Genomic DNA, 18,620 nt, shown 5'->3' with positions numbered 1-18,620 from the left:
GGGATTGCACAGCGGTGCGCAAAAGTGGTGGCAGCTATCCATTTTCTAGCCAGTGTGACATTTGAAAAAGCTATCTGGAGAGATCTCCAGAAATTAGTTATCGTTCCAGGGGCAGGGGAGTAGGGCCAGCCCTTCCAATAAATACGTTTAACAGTTTGCCGGAAGCGTCCATCTGCGACTGATTTGTGCAAACCGGACGCAGTATATCACTGCCACCAAATGGATCTTTTTGTGGACCATCAGTGACAAGGTAGAACAGTTCTATATCCCTACCTGGGGTGAGGAGGGGGACGTTCAAATGACTCTGAGCACTATGGGACTTAACATGTGACGTCATCAGTCCCCTACAACTTAAAACTACTTAAACCCAACTAACCTAAGGACATCACACACACCCATGCCCGAGGCAGGATTCGAACCTGGGACCGTAGCAGTCGCGCGGTTCCGGACTGGGAGGGGGGGGGGGATGAGAGGTGATAGAGGGGAGGTAAGACTGGCTCTAAGTTGGTTAAGAAGAACACATGTGCAATTGCCGCCCCTCACTCCTGCTGCCACATGATGTCATCTGGAGTTGGGGGTTGGATTAATTAATTGATCAATTTAATTAATTTGCATATCAATTTGATAATAAAAGTTTGTTGGTGCCGCCATTGCCCTACTACTTTCGTGCTTGTCAAATCCTACCATGGCCAGGAAGGGCGTCGCACCTCTCTACAGTTTAGAATGATTTTGGCCTTATTGCCAGGGCCTTCATCAGCTCGGGAGTTTGAAAATCTACCACGCCAAATGAACAGAGTTTGGCATGATAACCCACAAGACATCCAACAACTCTATTAATCAATGCTCAGCTGAATAAATTCTTGCATTAGGGCGATACGTGGACCATCGCGTTATTGACCAATTTGTGAAGGTCATTCTCTCGAATAAATCATGGAGATTTTCATATCATATGTTCGTCTGTACATGTACATCACATATACCGGTTTTCGTCCCATTTGCATGGATATCCCAGGAGCATGTCCATCCACCAAACGAGGATGTTAGCGGACACACGACATGTCTTAGTCAGTATCACTACACAGTATAAAGATAGTACCAACACAGTATCAACAGTAACTCAAGACTCCATCAGCGCCATGTCTTTAGTCGCAAAAAATAAATAAGAAAAAAATAAATCAAAACAGCCAAGTGCAAAATGTACTTTAAACTACTGCCACAACAAATCTTCATACTAAAGTTACGCAGTGTAATATTTCTTTTCATAAATTATTGTTAACTGTTACTCATTTATGCTGCAAAATATTTTTGTTCTGTTTGACCCTGTGGCGAAGGTGCACTATTACTGTGTAAAACCCAGCCTCCTAATAACAGCAACTGCTTTCGTGGTAAGTGGTTCTCTTCCTGACACCTATTGCTTTATGTTTGGCACCAAGAATATTTCGTAAATACAGCAGTAGTAGTTTTTAGTTTTAAAGTGCTCCGAGCCATTTGCGAAAACGAAGTAGGACATCATCCTGCTGTAGCATCAGATAATACTGGACGATGGTAACGGACAATTGACGTTGGTCATGGTCAAAGGGTGCAAACGCTAACTCCTTACAGCTGGCCAACATTTTGTAGATACAGCAATAACTACGATCTGACGGTAACTGAGGCAGTTGAAATCGACGCCGAACAGAAATTCGAGACGTATTATTTGCTGGGTTTCGTTTGAGGATCTTTTTTTTGATGTTTCACCATCACGATGGGCTGCAATATCAAAGACTGATTCTCCACGACCACCATCAATGGAAGATGAATCTTTGACAATGTCAACCTCTCGTACCGGCTAAACATCAGAAAAATCACTAAACAAATGTCGGACGAAGATTCCGAAACGGAATTCAACACGTAGTGCGTGAACAAGTGACCATGAAACCCTCACCGCCGGCCACGGTGGCCTGCGGTTCTAGTCGCTGCAGTCCGGAACCACGGGACTGCTACGGTCGCAGGTTCGAATCCTGCCTCGGGCATGGATGTGTGTGATGTCCTTAGGTTAGGTAGGTTTAAGTAATTCTAAATTCTAGGGGACTGATGACGTCACATGTTAAGTCCCATAGTGCTCAGAGCCATTTGAACCATTTTTGAAACCCTCGCCAGTTTTGTAAAACTTCAAGTGTTTGTCAGTCCATCGCCACAACGATAATAATTGTATGTTTTCCAGTGTCTCTAAAAAGGTCACGAAACCACGACGATCGTTTAAAATAACCCTCCAGATAAACCTCGATTCTCCACAAGGCACTGTACGGTGTGTAGAACAGGATACATAGCCTCTTGGTACCAGACTCACCTCCCCCTTGTATGCAAAACTTCAGAACGAAAGAAATTTTCGCATGGTGTGTCACTGCCAAGGAACTTACCTCTATGATTCTTGGACCGTACACAGAAATAGTGGACACCGAAACATCCTGAAGAAGACCCCAGCAAAGGGGTCGAAATGTCGATTATTTTATAAGGAAATATGACGCGACCTAACAATCCAAATTTTAACTCCATATACAGAAAACTTGCTGAAGTATAATACAGAAGGCACTAGAAGATGACGATTGAGTATGTTATCAAAATATTGTATCTGAAATAGAATCAAATACTCTGCTGAATGTCCAAAGGCATACAGTTAATGTTTGTGTGTTACCATGTTATACCGAAAGTCTTTGAGTTAATCATAAACGATACAAGTATTAAGTAGGCTTTCCTGTCTTCACAAGAAGTGTATTCGCACAGCATTATTTTGTAATTAGAGCAGAAGACTGTTTCAGAAGGTTTATTGGCTATCATAGCTGAATAGGAGTTGACAAAGTGCTACTATTCCCACAGTGGAGAGAAATTAGATCATGTTGTGGGGAAGGCGTACCAAAGGCAGAACATTTAGAAGATGGAATAAATCGTGTAATGAGACTGCATGCACTACGATCATGCGTCCTCTGCTAGAGTACTGCTGGATCACATGGGATCCTTACCAGATAGGGTTGCCAGAGTACACCGAAAAAGTTCAATGAAGGTCAGCTCATTTTGCATTGTAGCAAACAGGAGAAAGAGTGCCATTCATACATCTACATTCTACATCTACATTGATACTCCGCAAGCCACCCAACGGTGTGTGGCGGAGGGCACTTTACGTGCCACTGTCATTACCTCCCTTTTCTGTTCCAGTCGCGTATGGTTCGCGGGAAGAACGACTGTCTGAAAGCCTCCGTGCGCGCTCGAATCTCTCTAATTTTACATTCGTGATCTCCACGGGAGCTATAAGTAGGAGGAGGCAGTATATTCCATACCTCATCCAGAAACGCACCCTCTCGAAACCTGGCGAGCAAGCTACACCGCGATGCAGAGCGCCTCTCTTGCAGAATCTGCCACTTGAGTTTGCTAAACATCTCCGTAACGCTATCACGGTTACCAACTAACCCTGTGACGAAACGCGCCGCTCTTCTTTGGATCTTCTCTATCTCCTCCGTCAACCCGATCTTGTACGGATCCCACACTGATGAGCAATACTCAAGTATAGGTCGAACGAGTGTTTTGTAAGCCACCTCCTTTGTTGATGGACTACATTTTCTAAGGATTCTCCCAATGAATCTCAACCTGGTACCCGCCTTACCAACAATTAATTTTATATGATCATTCCATTTCAAATCGTTCCGCACGCATACTCCCATATATTTAACAGAAGTAACTGCTACCAGTGTTTGTTCCGCTTTCATATAATCATACAATAAAGGATCCTTCTTTCTATGTATTCGCAATACATTACATTTGTCTATGTTAAGGGTCAGTTGCCACTCCCTACACCAAGTGCCTATCCGCTGCAGATCTTCCTGCATTTCGCTACAATTTTCTAATGCTGCAACTTCTCTGTATATTACAGCATCATCCGTGAAAAGCCGCATGGAACTCCCGACACTATCTACTAGGTCATTTATATATACCGTGAAAAGCAATGGTCCCACAACACTCCCCTGTGACACGCCAGAGGTTACTTTAACGTCCGTAGACATCTCTCCATTGATAACCACATGCTGTGTTCTGTTTGCTAAAACCTCTTCAATCCAGCCACACAGCTGGTCTGATATTCCGTAGGCTCTTACTTTGTTTATCAGGCGACAGCGCGGAACTGTATCGAACGCCTTCCGGAAGTCTAGGAAAATAGCATCTACCTGGGAGCCTGTATCTAATAATTTCTGGGTCTCATGAACAAATAAAGCGAGTTGGGTCTCACACAATTGCTGTTTCCGGAATCCATGTTGATTCCTACAGAGTAGATTCTGGGTTTCCAAAAACGACATGATACTCGAGCAAAAAACATGTTCTAAAATTCTACAACAGATCGACGTCAGAGATATAGGTCTATAGTTTTGCGCATCTGCTCGACGACCCTTTTTGAAGACTAGGATTACCTGTGCTCTTTTCCAATTATTTGGAACCTTCCGTTCCTCTAGAGACTTGCGGTACACGGCTGTTAGAAGGGGGACAAGTTCTTTCGCGTACTCTGTGTAGAATCGAATTGGTATTCCGTCAGGTCCAGTGGACTTTCCTCTGTTGAGTAATTTCAGTTGCTTGTCTATTCCTTGTACACTTATTTCGATGTCAGCCATTTTTTCGTTTGTGCGAGGATTTAGAGAAGGAACTGCAGTGCGGTCTTCCTCTGTGAAACAGCTTTGGAAAAAGGTGATTAGTATTTCAGCTTTACGCGTGTCATCCTCTGTTTCAAAGCCATCATCCCGGAGTGTCTGGATATGCTGTTTCGAGCCACTTACTGATTTAACGTAAGACCAGAACTTCCTAGGATTTTCTGTCAAGTTGGTACATAGAATTTTACTTTCGAATTCACTGAATGCTTCACGCATAGCCCTCCTTACGTTAACTTTGACATCGTTTAGGTTCTGTTTGTCTGAGCGGTTCTGGCTGCGTTTAAACTTGGAGTGAAGCTCTCTTTGCTTCCGCAGTAGTTTCCTAACTTAGTTGTTGAGCCACGGTGGGTTTTTCCCGTCCCTCACAGTTTTACTCGGCACGTACCTGTCTAAAACGCTTCTTACAATTACCTTAAACTTTTTCCATAAACACTCAACATTGTCAGTGCCGGAACAGAAATTTTCGTTTTGATCTGTTAGGTAGTCTGAAATCTGCCTTCTATTACTCTTGCTGAACAGATAAACCTTCCTCCCTTTTTTTATATTCCTATTAACTTCCATATTCCGGGATGCTGCAACGGCCTTATGATCACTGATTCCCTGTTCTGCACTTACAGAGTCGAAAAGTTCGGGTCTGTTTGTTATGAGTAGGTCCAAGATGTTATCTCCACGAGTCGGTTCTCTGCTTAATTGCTCGAGGTAATTTTTGGATAGTACACTCAGTATAATGTCACTCGATGCTCTGTCCCTACCACCCGTCCTAAACATCTGAGTATCCCAGTCTATATCTGGTAAATTGAAATCTCCACCTAAGACTATAATATGCTGAGAAAATTTATGTGAAATGCATTCCAAATTTTCTCGCAGCTGTTCTGCCACTAACGCTTCTGAGTCGGGAGGTCGGTAAAAGGAGCCAATTATTAACCTAGCTCGGTTGTTTAGTGTAGCCTCCACCCATAATATTTCGCAGGAACTATCCACTTCTACTTCACTACAGGATAATCTACTACTAACAGATACAAACACCCCACCACCGGCTGTATGCTATCTATCCTTTCAAAACACCGTCTGTGCCTTTGTAAAAATTTCGGCTGAATTTATCTTTGGCTTCAGCCAGCTTTCTGTACCTATAACGATTTCAGCTTCGGTGCTTTCTATCAGCGCTCGAAGTTCCGGTACTTAACCAATGCAGCTTCGACAGTTTACAATTACAATGCCGATTGCTGCTTACGTAAATTGGAGTGGCTGTTATTAAAACAAAAGCTTTTCTCTTTGCGGCAAGATCTTGACATGAAATATCTAATAGTAACTTTCTCTTCCGAATGCGAAAACCTAGACACGAATGCGAAAACCTAGACAGGGAAAAATGATCATCGCAAAAAAATAAGAGAAATGAGAGCTCGCATGAAAAGATTTAAGAGTTCACTTTACCTCCAGGCTATTCCAGAAATAGTGTGAAGGTGGGCCTATGAATACTCTGCCAGACACTTACGTGTGAATTGCAGAGCAGTGTTGTAGATGTAGAGGTAGATGTAGAGATTATAACTTTTGAAGGTTGCTAAACCATCATAAGAATCGTACATGAGAAACTGTGACTGGCCGTAAGGGACGAAAGATTTGGTTACAAAGGGCGGTAAGGACAGCAGCTCTTAATGCACCCGCATCAGTGAGCGACATGTATGAAGCTCACAAAGAAGCTGCAAACGCTTATGATTGCAGGGGTCGAGGTAAGCGTGTACATGCTGTAACCTGTCCCCTCCTTCCTATTCCATGTGTTGTCCATATTAGCCTTTTATGAAGATTTGAGACGAGCGAAGATTACAGTAAACTTTCTAATTTACTTAGCTTTTCATGAAGAGTTGACTCCACTTCTTTTTGACCAGGATTCTGATTCTTGAAACTGAAAATATCACATTTTAGGTCCTCACAGTTGGATTGATCTAAATAAATTTGATTATTGTTACAGAATTTTTGTTTTTACGTATATCATACAGTATTTTGACTTTGCACATTAACAAATCCTAAATTACATTGTTCGGACAAAATACAGAAATTTTTTCAAAGGGTTCACAGTTTATCTTAACAAATGAATTTCTACTAGTTTCTGTTACATTATTATTTTCGATTATTAGTTCATAACTGAATCGAGAAATAAACATAGTAACCAGTACAATATTGCATAATTAATAATATAAATTTTAAGTGTACCAATAATTCATAATTTTAAATGTTTTTTAAAAAAAGAATTTTAACTGTACATTCAGAACTAGTACTTATCGATTTAATATCGAGACCAAAACATTTTACAAAGTAGTTTATTTTCCCATATTTTAGCTTGAAATATAATATACTGTGTATAAAATTATATGAAAGTTTTCAGCAAAGCAACTGAGATAATACTGACCTGTTCAAAATTACAAAAATAGTACTGGTATGGATAACTACTGTTGAGGAAAAGTAATGGTAGAAAAGGATGTCCCGTTACAATGCAGTGCAAGCAGAACCGTATCGATGTGATTCTACGCGCAACTGATTTCAAAGTAATGGAGACCTATTCGTGGTAACTAAAGATAGCGTCGACTTCTGCTCTAACAAATTAACAACACTGTCATGTATCTGCAATCGAATGTGCTTCGCCTGAAGTCGGCACGAGTGGGTTCGGAGAGCAGGTCTCTGTGGTTTTATTGTTTCGGAGCCAACACAATGCCGTGCCTACTCTGCATCGTCCATGTAGCCATCCTTTTAGGGGAGCAGCGCTGACGTTCCAGCGGCGTTTGAACCTGGGGAGTGGGGGAAGATTCCGTAGCGTTTAAGTTGACTATTCCGCCGTACCGTCATGAGGGTGAAAACCACGAAAGAACCGTCTTCTTGCGCAGTGGTGTGTCTGCGTCGTGAATATGAACTCAGCAGCTCTTTGTTTTAGCGACTTACGGGAGCTTGCGGCTTTTTAAATTAGTTATTCGGCTGATATTAAAACTGATTCGCCCCAAGATCCTATGGTCCAGCACCTAGGCCGCACATCGGTGGGTCTAGAAGTTCGAAGAAAATTGATATTATTACTGACCTTTGCCTATTAAGTTTTCAACTTTTTTTATTATTCACTTAAGCGGCCCATGATTACTGTCACTTGATCAGTAATTCTGTATTCTATATGGATCTGTGATTGAAAATACACTGCCCTGCAGAACTTAAGCACAAGCTAGACAAAGTATAAGACATGAACTACGAGGGGTGTTTGAAAAGTCCGTGCGAAGTCCGAGAGATGGCACCAGCGCGAATCGAGGTCATGTTTAGTTAATTGCATCTTTGGAAAGAACGCACACCAAGTTTCAGCCATGTTGGTCTATTTCTTTGTGTTTGGCATTCGTGTGAATCAAGGAAGTCGAGTGATTGTCAAATAATGGACGAAGAAGAATTTCGTGTGGTGATTAAACATTACTTTATGAAACGCAAAAAGCCTCAGGAGACTAAAGAGAAGCTTAATAAACATTACGGTGACTCTGCACCTTCGATTAGAACAGTTTATAAGTGGTATCAAAATTTTCGGGGTGGCCATATGGGCACAAGTGATGCTGAACGTTCTGGACTCGCTGTGGAGGTTACGACTCCAGAAATCATTGATAAACTCCATGATATGGTGATGGATGACAAAAGAGTTAAGGTGTGTGACATTGCTAGTGCTGTGGGCATCTCGAATGAATGGGTACGTAATATTTTGCATAAACTTTTGGACATGAGAAAGCTATCCGCAAGATGGATTCCGCGATTGCTCACGCTTGACCAAAAACGGATTCGTGTGAAGTGTTGCAAGGATGATTCGAAGCTGTTCAGGAAGAATCCGCAGAACATTAAACGTCGTTCCGTCACTGTGTATGAAACATGGATACATTAATATACTCCTGAGGTCAAAGAATAATCTAAACAATGGGTTACCAAGGGAGAATCTGCACCAAAAAAGCCGAAGACTATTCCTTCGGCGGGAAAGGCTATAACGACTGTCTTTTGGGATTCGCAAGGGATAATCCTCATCAACTATCTGGAAAAGGGTAAAACTATTACAGGTGAATATTATTCATCGTTATTGGATCGTTTGAAAACCGAGCTGCAAGAAAAACGCCGGCGACTGGACCGCAACAAAGTCCATTTCCATCACGACAACGCACCAGCACACACCTCAGCAGTTGTGGTCGCAGAATTAATGGAAATAGGATTGCAACTCGTTTCACTCCCCCCCCCCCCCCCCCCCCATTCGCCAGACGTGGCTCCTTCAGACTACTATTCGTTGCCCAATTAGAAGAAATGGCTGGCGGGACAGGGATTTTATTCAAACGAGGAAGTGATTGCAGCAACTAATAGCTATTTTGAAGACTTGCACAATTCCTATTATTCGGAAGGGATCAACAAAATAGAACAGTGTTGGACGAAGTGTATAAGTCTAAAAAGAAACTATGTAGAAAAATAAAAAGGGTTTAACCCAAACACTTAAGTAGTTTTTATTTTTGCACAGATTTTTCAAACGCCCCTCGTGTTTTGTGGAAATCATTGAAAGTGCGAGAGCATGTTGCCAGAGGTCTCACGGTCGTGCACAGAAAGTTGGACGTCATGTGACGTGAGCTCAATGCGACTACAATGTCAAATGGCACTGGCCCCGTAACACAAGGCACGTGAAGGAATGGGAAAAGACAGTTGAGTTCATCACGGAGCAGTAACGGTGCACTGTGGTGGTGTTCTTCGTTACAACATGGCAGCGAGACAACATTTCAGTGATCTCACACGGGGAGGAGTCACCGGGAAAAGGGAAGAAGGACAAAGTGTGACAGATGTAGACCAGGAAGCATTTCGAACCAAAGACCACCGTGAACTAGAGCATAGATGATTGCTGCATTACGCAAGAGCAAAAAACGCGACCCACGTCAAACAGTGGGTGCAGTTGCAACGTCGTTTAACAGGACTACAAGGCACACAATCTCACGCTCCACGGTGGCACGTAGACTGCTTCGGGGTGGCCTCTTTGCTACCAGTACGTTGTGTTCCGTTGACACAAGCACATTGGCGGCACTATTTGCAATGGTGCCAAGAGTGTAGGAACCACACCAATCACGAGTGAGGCCGTGTCCTCTTCTGTAATGAGAGCAGATTGAGTAGTGATTCTGGACGTACCCTCATATGGCGAGCGGTGGGAACGCGTAATGCACCAAGAAACATTGTTGAACATGATCGTTTTGGTGGTCCCGATGTAATGATGTGGGAAGGCGTAATGTTTCATGGTTGTACTGACCTCCAGATCTTTCAACACGGTACACTCACCGGTCAATTTTATTGTGGTACTGTACTGAATCCCTATGTGCGTCTTTCCAAGAATGCAGTCTGACATGTCTACATTTTTGTGGAAGACAATGCTCGATCGTATCGAACTGCGCATGTGTGGGAGCTCTTGGAACGTGAGGTTATTGGGCGAAAGGACTGGCACTCCAGTTCCCCGACTTAAATACCATCGAGCACGAGTGGGAGGCGTTCGGTAGACGTATCACAGCACGTCCAAACACTAGTGACCACCCAGCAGTTGTCTACCGTGCTGGTGGAGCAACGGAAAGCGCTACCACAAGAATTTCTTACAAGTTCGTGGCTAGCATGGGAGGCCATTGGAAAGCATCCATTGCTGTCCGTGGTGATCATACTGCCTATTAAGGACTTGTCCCACCTTTTATAATGTCCTCAGGAAGATCGTTTTCCGCTGTGGCTTCGATGTAATTATTGTATTTGAATAAAGCGTCATTGCTGATAGTTTTGAGAGGTTCCATGCCCTTTTTTGCATGTCGCCTCTCACTTTCATCAATTTTATTATGTTCTATATCATTACGCGGTGGTAGAAGACCGAAAAGTCTATTTTAATGAGAGTATTTGTACTGAGAGCTCAAAAATACTTTTCACTTGATTCCTATACATGTTGGGTTACTTCCATGTGGGGCCTGTGCATGGCGAGCATTGGAGGATGCGGCACACTGCATTTCCATTAGGGCGCTGCACTTCCCTGAATTCCGAGGGCCTTAGGCTGGCAGAACGACTGACGTCGGTCGAGTTTCGCCTGTTGTATGCAGGGCGAAACGACCTGCGAGACGTCTGAGTGTCGCCGCAGTATATGTGTTTACCGTTCCGGCGCGTCCGGAATGAAGACTCCTGGCACCGACTGACTGCATTGTCCTCTTTATTCTCAGAATACTTGTGGACCGTGCCCTGCCAGGTGCGACTGTCTGGCTCAGGATGGCCGGTGGTCTAGGCAGGTTGTTTTCGTAGACGGTCAAACGCCAAGTTCAGTGCCCTCAGCCGAATAGCAGAGGCATGACTGGTCAACTTAGACTGAGGCTAGTTGACATCATAATGCCCTGCTCGAAATTGGAGGGAACGGTCGCTATTGGCGCGAATGATGCGCTGAGACAGTATGGGGCAATTTTGGAATCAGCACTGAATGCTGATTCGTGGTTTTCTAGGAGAGTAGGGATTTGAGCAACGTTGGCTTCGCCCTTGCGTTGCGCGGGCGCAGCGCATTCGGGAGCTGATCTTCGTCAGAGTCGGACCGTCTTGCGACTTTGTCGCTCTTTTTCGGAAGAACTTAGAATTCTCAGACAGACTTCGAGGCCAGGGGTTGACACAGAGTTGCTGCACGGCAGAAGTCGGCGCCTACATCACCAGGACGCTGCCTACCGCTGACGTGCTGCAGATTTCAATACTGGTACAGTATTTTGCAGCATTGTAGGACCTTATCAGTTTTTTACGGAATCCCTTAGCACCAAGTGCACTCGCTCTGCTACAAGTCCACCTTGCTTGTTTCTCCGTGTGATCCCATTTGAGCTCTCACTACTAATTGCGATACTGCTATATAGCTGGGAGATTAATATTTGATTCATTAGGACCTCCAGTCATTATTGTCAATCTATTACATCACAGAGAGTAGGAGCCCCTTGTTCTCGAGCCAACTATTATTCTCGTAATAGTTCAGTACACCCTATCCTTTAATCTACTGTTTCTGTCGATAATCACGTGCGTTTATGTTCTGATGTACAATAAACCTCATTGTAATATTTAATCCGCATATCATTTGTAGATATTGAAAGGCGGTTACACCGAGTCACAGCGCCAGAGATTGCGCCAAAGAGTATTATTCAGCCGCCTCCACTGGCAGTGCTTGTTCAGAAGCTGCGGTGGGCAGTTGCAGTTCTGAGGTAGGCGTGATCAGTGCTTGTTGAGACGATGTCGATAGAGTACTAGTTGTGAGAATGTCGTGTGCAGTTGTTCTGTCGGGCAAGACACCATATGTTGTTCGATTGGGGATGCTGTAATGTCCGCAGCTCGTGCTCGTGCGGTAGCGTTCTCGCTTCCCACGCCCGGGTTCGATTCCCGGGGGGGGGGGGGGGGGGGGGGGGGGGCAGGGATTTTCTCTGCCTCGTGATGACTGCGTGTTGTGTGCTGTCCTTACGTTAGTTAGGTTTAAGTAGTTCTAAGTTCTAGGGGACTGATGACCATAGATGTTAAGTCCCATAGTGCTCAGAGCCATTGGAACCATTGGATGTTGTAATAATCAGAGTGTATTTTTCGTCAATATACATGAAGGTAAAGTAAATTTTTTATTTCAAATGTCCTTAATAACAATGCCTCTTGGTCACAGGTTCAGTCATCAAAGCATCTGGCTCGTGTTGGCTTTATAATAATCCATGTAGGGTTCGCAAAATTATTCATGATAACACTGTCGAAGTAGAAACTCTTAAATCTCGGCGCTCTATTGGAATACATCATATATCGAACGTTAAAGTTTGAGAAACTAACGTAAACGTGCAGAGAATACAGGGATACCGCGCTGTGTTCCGGCGGCGGCACGTACTCAAAGCAACAGTCAAGTCTGCGCGCCGCACAAGGCAGTCGTTGACAGCAAACAATTACTTCCTACGTCACGCGTACCTACAGCTGATCGAGCGCTCAGTGCGAATGCACTGACAGCCGTAAACAAATACACAGTCTAATTTGTCTGATTAAATTCAGTATAAAGCTATAGTGACTTGATAAATTGTGTTATTAACGTTCTGTATTTTTCAGGATACAGTTGTATAAAATATTTACGAACTTCAGGTAAATTCTGTGTGTGTCCGACGTTAAGAGGACTTGCTATCGAGAAAATTTCAGGAAGAATGTAATTTATAAGATGAAAGTAATAAACTAAAAAGGTAACTATTAATTGAGTTTATTTTTCAGGTAACATATTTCTACTTAGGTACGTACTTTATACGTAATTTGCTGCTCACGAGTACGTGATTTATACTTTGCGCTAAATTTTATGTTCTATGAATTTACTAGTGAAGCGACGTGCTTGCGTACATTTGCTGGTTTTGACAATGTTTTATTAATGAACAGGGTTGTTATTTGTGTATATTATGCATCGCTTGGCTGCTATACTTTTTCACTGATGTTATATTTTTTATTATGTGCCTGCTGTGCTTATCTATTTAAATTATAATTGTCACCTGGTTAGTCGTGCTGATATGGTTATGGATGTAAGTCATACTTTGTGATTTATCTGCTTGCGTCTTCATGTTTATTTATTAAGATTACATATGAACATTTATTTGCTTATGCTGATGCGTTGCTAATGACCTGTTTATTATGAAAGATATATATTTGCTGCTTTGCGTATGGATTGCATATTTAAACATTTCTGTTTTGTTGTCATAACTACTCTTTAATTTGGTATATAGAAATGCTGATATGCGGTGTACGAACATGGAGTTTGGGTCACACTATGGTATTAATTATAGATTGTTCGCTTGGCAGGGCCTCGTTGTAGGGATTGTGCTGCATCCACTTGTTAACATTCTGTTCTCTACTGGTATATTTACTCGCTATTGCATGTTTTGCTTACGCGCAGTGCTTTATATTTTAAGATAAGAAAATGAATTGCTATAATGCTACGAACGACATTGGTACAAGAAACTTCATTGAAGTCACATGAGCTGGAGGTTTTATGGAAGCTGTATAAATTCGTGCTAATAGAAAGGAAGCTAACGACATGAAATACCAACACTAGGTTTAGACCATTGACAGTCATTACACTGCATTCTTCGTGAGCAATTGAATTAGCAAGTGACACTTGACACAAAAAAATGCTCCACATGTTTGCTTCTGTTTTGCCATGATTCTTGAAGTGGTGTGCACACTGTGAAATATTACGATTTATTCATTCAAAGTCTTATGTAATCATTCATACTCTGTACTCATAATTAGTTACTGAAAGTTATTCAAACTAAAGGCTGTTAGAGGTCATGTATGCATTTCTTTTATTTAACGATGGACAAGGTAACCAAAATGTATTTTATAATTCATAATGAGTAGAAGATTTGGGTCAGATGGATTACACAGAGGTTTTGTGTGGACATTGTGTCTTCGGATTGTATGGGGTGAATTGAAGTTTGCATTAGGATTTTATCTGTACTTGTTCGAGAAGACTGACTAGAGGAAAGAGTTGTTACAGAACTGAAATGAAATTGCTGATAAGGTTTATATGTATTGATGTATTGAAGAGGTATTATTGAGGTATTGAGATTGAGTGATGTTGATGATTATTGGAGTTTTGGTGGACAAGAGGTAAGGTAAATGATATTGGTGATAAGGTTTATATGTATAGACATATTGAAGAGGTATTGAGATTATGTGATGTTGATGATTATTGGAGTTTTGGTGGATAAGAGGTAAAGTAAGTGAGGAGCATATTTTTTTGTTGGTTTATAAGGAACAAGAAGGATGAAGATGGCAGACAGGAACACTCAAGTGGAAGGAAGATTGTCTACACACACACTTTGTTAAATGAATAAGTAGTATATACACTTTTTTTTGGAGAGAGGAAGTAATTGCATATCTTGGCACAGTGACAGTTGTTCAGCAACCGTACATTTTGATTTGGCTTGGCAAAAAGGGGTCTTGACATGATGACTATGACGTTGAGTAACTATTATTGACTGGTAAACACTGTACCACTACTACTTGATACGCATATTGAGCATCAAATTTTGACAGAATTGCATTTACACAGTTAACACCATTCAATTACACAGCAGTACTTAAATGTGGATGAAAGATGAGTGAGTGTGTTTTGTGTGTTTTCCTTTCCTAATTCCAAATAATTGGTACCGACCTAACTCCTAAATATTATTTTACTTGTTTGTTGTGGCTTGCACTGACACCCATAAATATTATAGGTTCACTGACATTTGTGTATTGTAGTAGTTAATATAACAATTATCTGACATCATTTGTGTGTTTGCTATAATTTGTATGTTTAGTGTAAGAGCATGGATAATGATTTTGTAAAAGCAATTGTGTGTGCATTCAAACTGTTGTTCGTGGTAGCACCTGTTCAACATTGATGGGTGCCACTTGGAAATGTGTAATTTCTGCTGATGAACTCTGATGACCTGTCTAATGAGTGATAGTGAGTATTATGGACTGTTACCTACACCTATTCAACATTGCTGGGTGCCACTGATGGAACTGCTTCTACTGGTGTCTGCACCTGTTCAACATTACTGGGTGCCAATGATGGAACTGCTTCTACTGAAATAATGTCACTTGTAGGTGTCTGCACCTGTTGAACATTACTGGGTGCCACTTGGAAATGTTTAATTTCTGCTGATGAACTCTGATGAACTGTCTAATTAGTGATAGTGAATGTTATGGACTCTTACCTGCACCTGCTCAACATTGCTGGGTGCCACTGATGAAACTGCTTCTACTGAAATAATGTCACTTGTTGGTGTCTGCACCTGTTCAACATTGCTGGGTGCCACTTATGGAACTGCTCCTACTGAAATGATGTCACTTGTTGCTGTCTGCACCTGTTCAATATTGCTGGGTGCCACTGATGGAAGTGATTCTCCTGAAATAATGTTACTTGTTGGTGGCTGCACCTGCTCAACATTGCTGGGTGCCACTGATGGAACCGCTTGTACTGAAATGATGTCACTTGTTGGTGTCTGCACCTGTTCAATATTGCTGTGTGCCACTGATGGAACTGCTTCTACTAAAATAATGTCACTTGTTGGTGTCTGCACCTGTTCAGTATTGCTGGGTGCCACTGATGGAACTGCTCCTACTGAAATGATGTCACTTGTTGCTGTTTGCACCTGCTCAACATTGCTGGATGCCATTGATGGAACTGCTTCTACTAAAATAATGTCACTTGTTGGAGTCTGCACCTGATCAACATTGCTGGGTGCCACTTGGAAATGTTTAATTTGTGCTGATAAACTCTGATGAACTGTCTATTTAGTGATAGCGAGTATTTGGACTGTTACCTGCACCTGTTCAACATTGCTGGGTGCCACTGATGGAACTGCTTCTACTGGTTTCTGCATCTGTTCAACATTACTGGTTGCCACCTAATGGACTGCTTCTACCAAAATGATGTCACAAGATTGTGTCTGCACCTGCTCAACATTGCTGGGTGGCACTGACGGAACTGCTTCTACTGAAATGATGTCACTTGTTGCTGTTTGCACCTGCCCAACTGGGTGTCATTGATGGAACTGCTTATACTAAAATAATGTCACTTGTTGGAGTCTGCACCTGTTCAATATTGCTGGGTGCCACGGATGGAAGTGATTCTACTGAAATAATGTTACTTGTTGGTGTCTGCCCTTGTTCAACATTGCTGGGTTCCACTTGGAAATGTCTAATTTCTGCTGATAAAGTTGTAAGTAGGCTGTTTAGGTTTTCTTATTGGTAACGCCGCTTAGCGCTCGGTATGAAAAATCACTGGCTGTGCTGTGCGCAGTCTGTGGCTGGTTTGCATTGTTGTCTGCCATTGTAGTGTTGGGCAGCGGCAGCTGGATGCTAACAGCCCGTAGCGTTGCGCAGTTGGAGGTGAGCCGCCAGCAGTGGTGGACGTGGGGAGAGAGATGGCGGAGTTTTGTCATTTGTAAGACTTGATGTCATGAACTATCATATATATATTTTGACTATTAAGGTAAATACACTGTTTGTTCTCTATTAAAATCTTTCATTTGCTAACTATACCAATCAGTAGTTAGTGCCTTCCGTAGTTAGAATCTTTTATTTAGCTGGCAGTAGTAGTGCTCGCTGTATTGCAGTAGTTCGAGTAACGAAGATTTTTTGTGAGGTAAGTGATTTGTGAAAGGTATAGGTTAATGTTAGTCAGGGCCATTCTTTTGTAGGGATTATTGAAAGTCAGATTGCGTTGCGCTAAAAATATTGTGTGTCAGATTAAGCACAGTCGTGTATAAATTTAACAAAGGGGACGTTTCATATGTCGACCCTTAGCCGAGGATACCTCACTGGAATCTTCTGATTTTTTCCTTGTGGTTTGTGTAATTAGTGTAGCTTTTGTTTATTGCTAGCGCGTAATCATAGAATTTCCTTTGTAGTTGCAGTCTTTCATTGTTGTACAGTAAAACAGTTGTGGCATGCATGTAGTTTTGCACAAAGTATTTCGCAGCTGCCCTTGCAATTAACTAGATATTATTTTCAGTGATATGTCAATGTGTTCTCTTATTTTTGCTTTTCAAATTGTGCTTTTTTTGTGTTGTCGTGTGAAGTATTGTGACAATAATGGCGTGTGAAAAACGTAATACTAGGCTCCAAAGTAAACTGAGAAATGACAGTGAAGAGGAAAGCAGTGTGTTAGCGCCACCATGTAATGAATTAACTAATGTTCAAAGTAGTAATTTGGTAATTGTGCATAGGGAAATGGAGCGGGTTGCAAATAATGGTGTAGGCAGTGAAACAATTAGTGAACAGGAAAGCGTTATCGATCGATCGGTCGGCAACAGTTCGCCTGAGGATTCCGAAATGACAGGACACAATATTGCAAATACTGTACATTCAGGTTTTGCATCCTCACCGTTTTCTCAAATAAGTCAAGACACATTTTCTGTTTTTCAAACTGCGAATATTGCCGGTGCAAATGCATTGCCGAATAGGACTAAGGAACATGTTTCAGACACCAGTGCATTGTTATTACAATTAATGCAACAAATGGGACAAAAGCTTCAAAAGTTAGACACAATGGAACAAAATCTTCAAAAGTTAGACACAATGGAACAAAATCAGAGACAAACACAGCAAATGCTTCAAAAGTTAGACACAATGGAACAAAATCTTCGAAAGTTAGACACAATGGAACAAAAGCTTCAAAAGTTAGATACCACGCTTGAACAAACACGTGAAGATTTAACTAATGAGTTACATAACATTGAATCGAAATGTCAAAAATCACGAAGCAGCCATAAAAGAACTGCAAACTATTGTTCATGAAAATCATGAGACCTTGCAAGCTAAAATTGACTCAGTTGCATCTACCGATTCAGTTACGCAACTTGCAAAAACTCAAGCGAACTTAAAGGACACAGTAGATACTCTGAAAATTGGTTCAGAAAGACACACAGAGGAAATAATTTCACTGTCGGATAAAGTAGCCGAACTTTCAGATCAGTTCACTAACTTATCTACGAAGGTAGATGATGATCTGAATGACACAAAACCTGTAGCCTTCACTGACACTGAAGAGTATGAACAAATTAGGAAATTCAAACAGAATCAAAATCAAATCAACACACAGTACAAAAGAGGAATGCGGGAAGTACAAGATCAGTTGGCTCAAGTAATACAAGAATTACATATTTCAGAGGACACTCGCGCCCCAGTATGGGAAGAGGGACATAGCAATACAGAACAACCACAAAATAATAACACAGGGCATTTCGGAAATCATGAAAGTAATTGGCAAAGTACACCGAATTTTGAGATGGAACCGCCGAAACGACGTAACAATGACCGATATGCGACCCGCCGACACGATGATTTTGACTATAAGCTGTTCATTACTACACGTAAATTCAAAACATTTTAGAATTCTGGCAACGACATTCATCCACAAGCGTGGCTCCATCAATT

The sequence above is a fragment of the Schistocerca gregaria genome, chromosome 4 (genome assembly GCF_023897955.1).
Source record: "Schistocerca gregaria isolate iqSchGreg1 chromosome 4, iqSchGreg1.2, whole genome shotgun sequence".
Classification (NCBI taxonomy): domain Eukaryota; kingdom Metazoa; phylum Arthropoda; class Insecta; order Orthoptera; family Acrididae; genus Schistocerca; species Schistocerca gregaria.
This window is presented reverse-complemented; position numbering follows the sequence as displayed.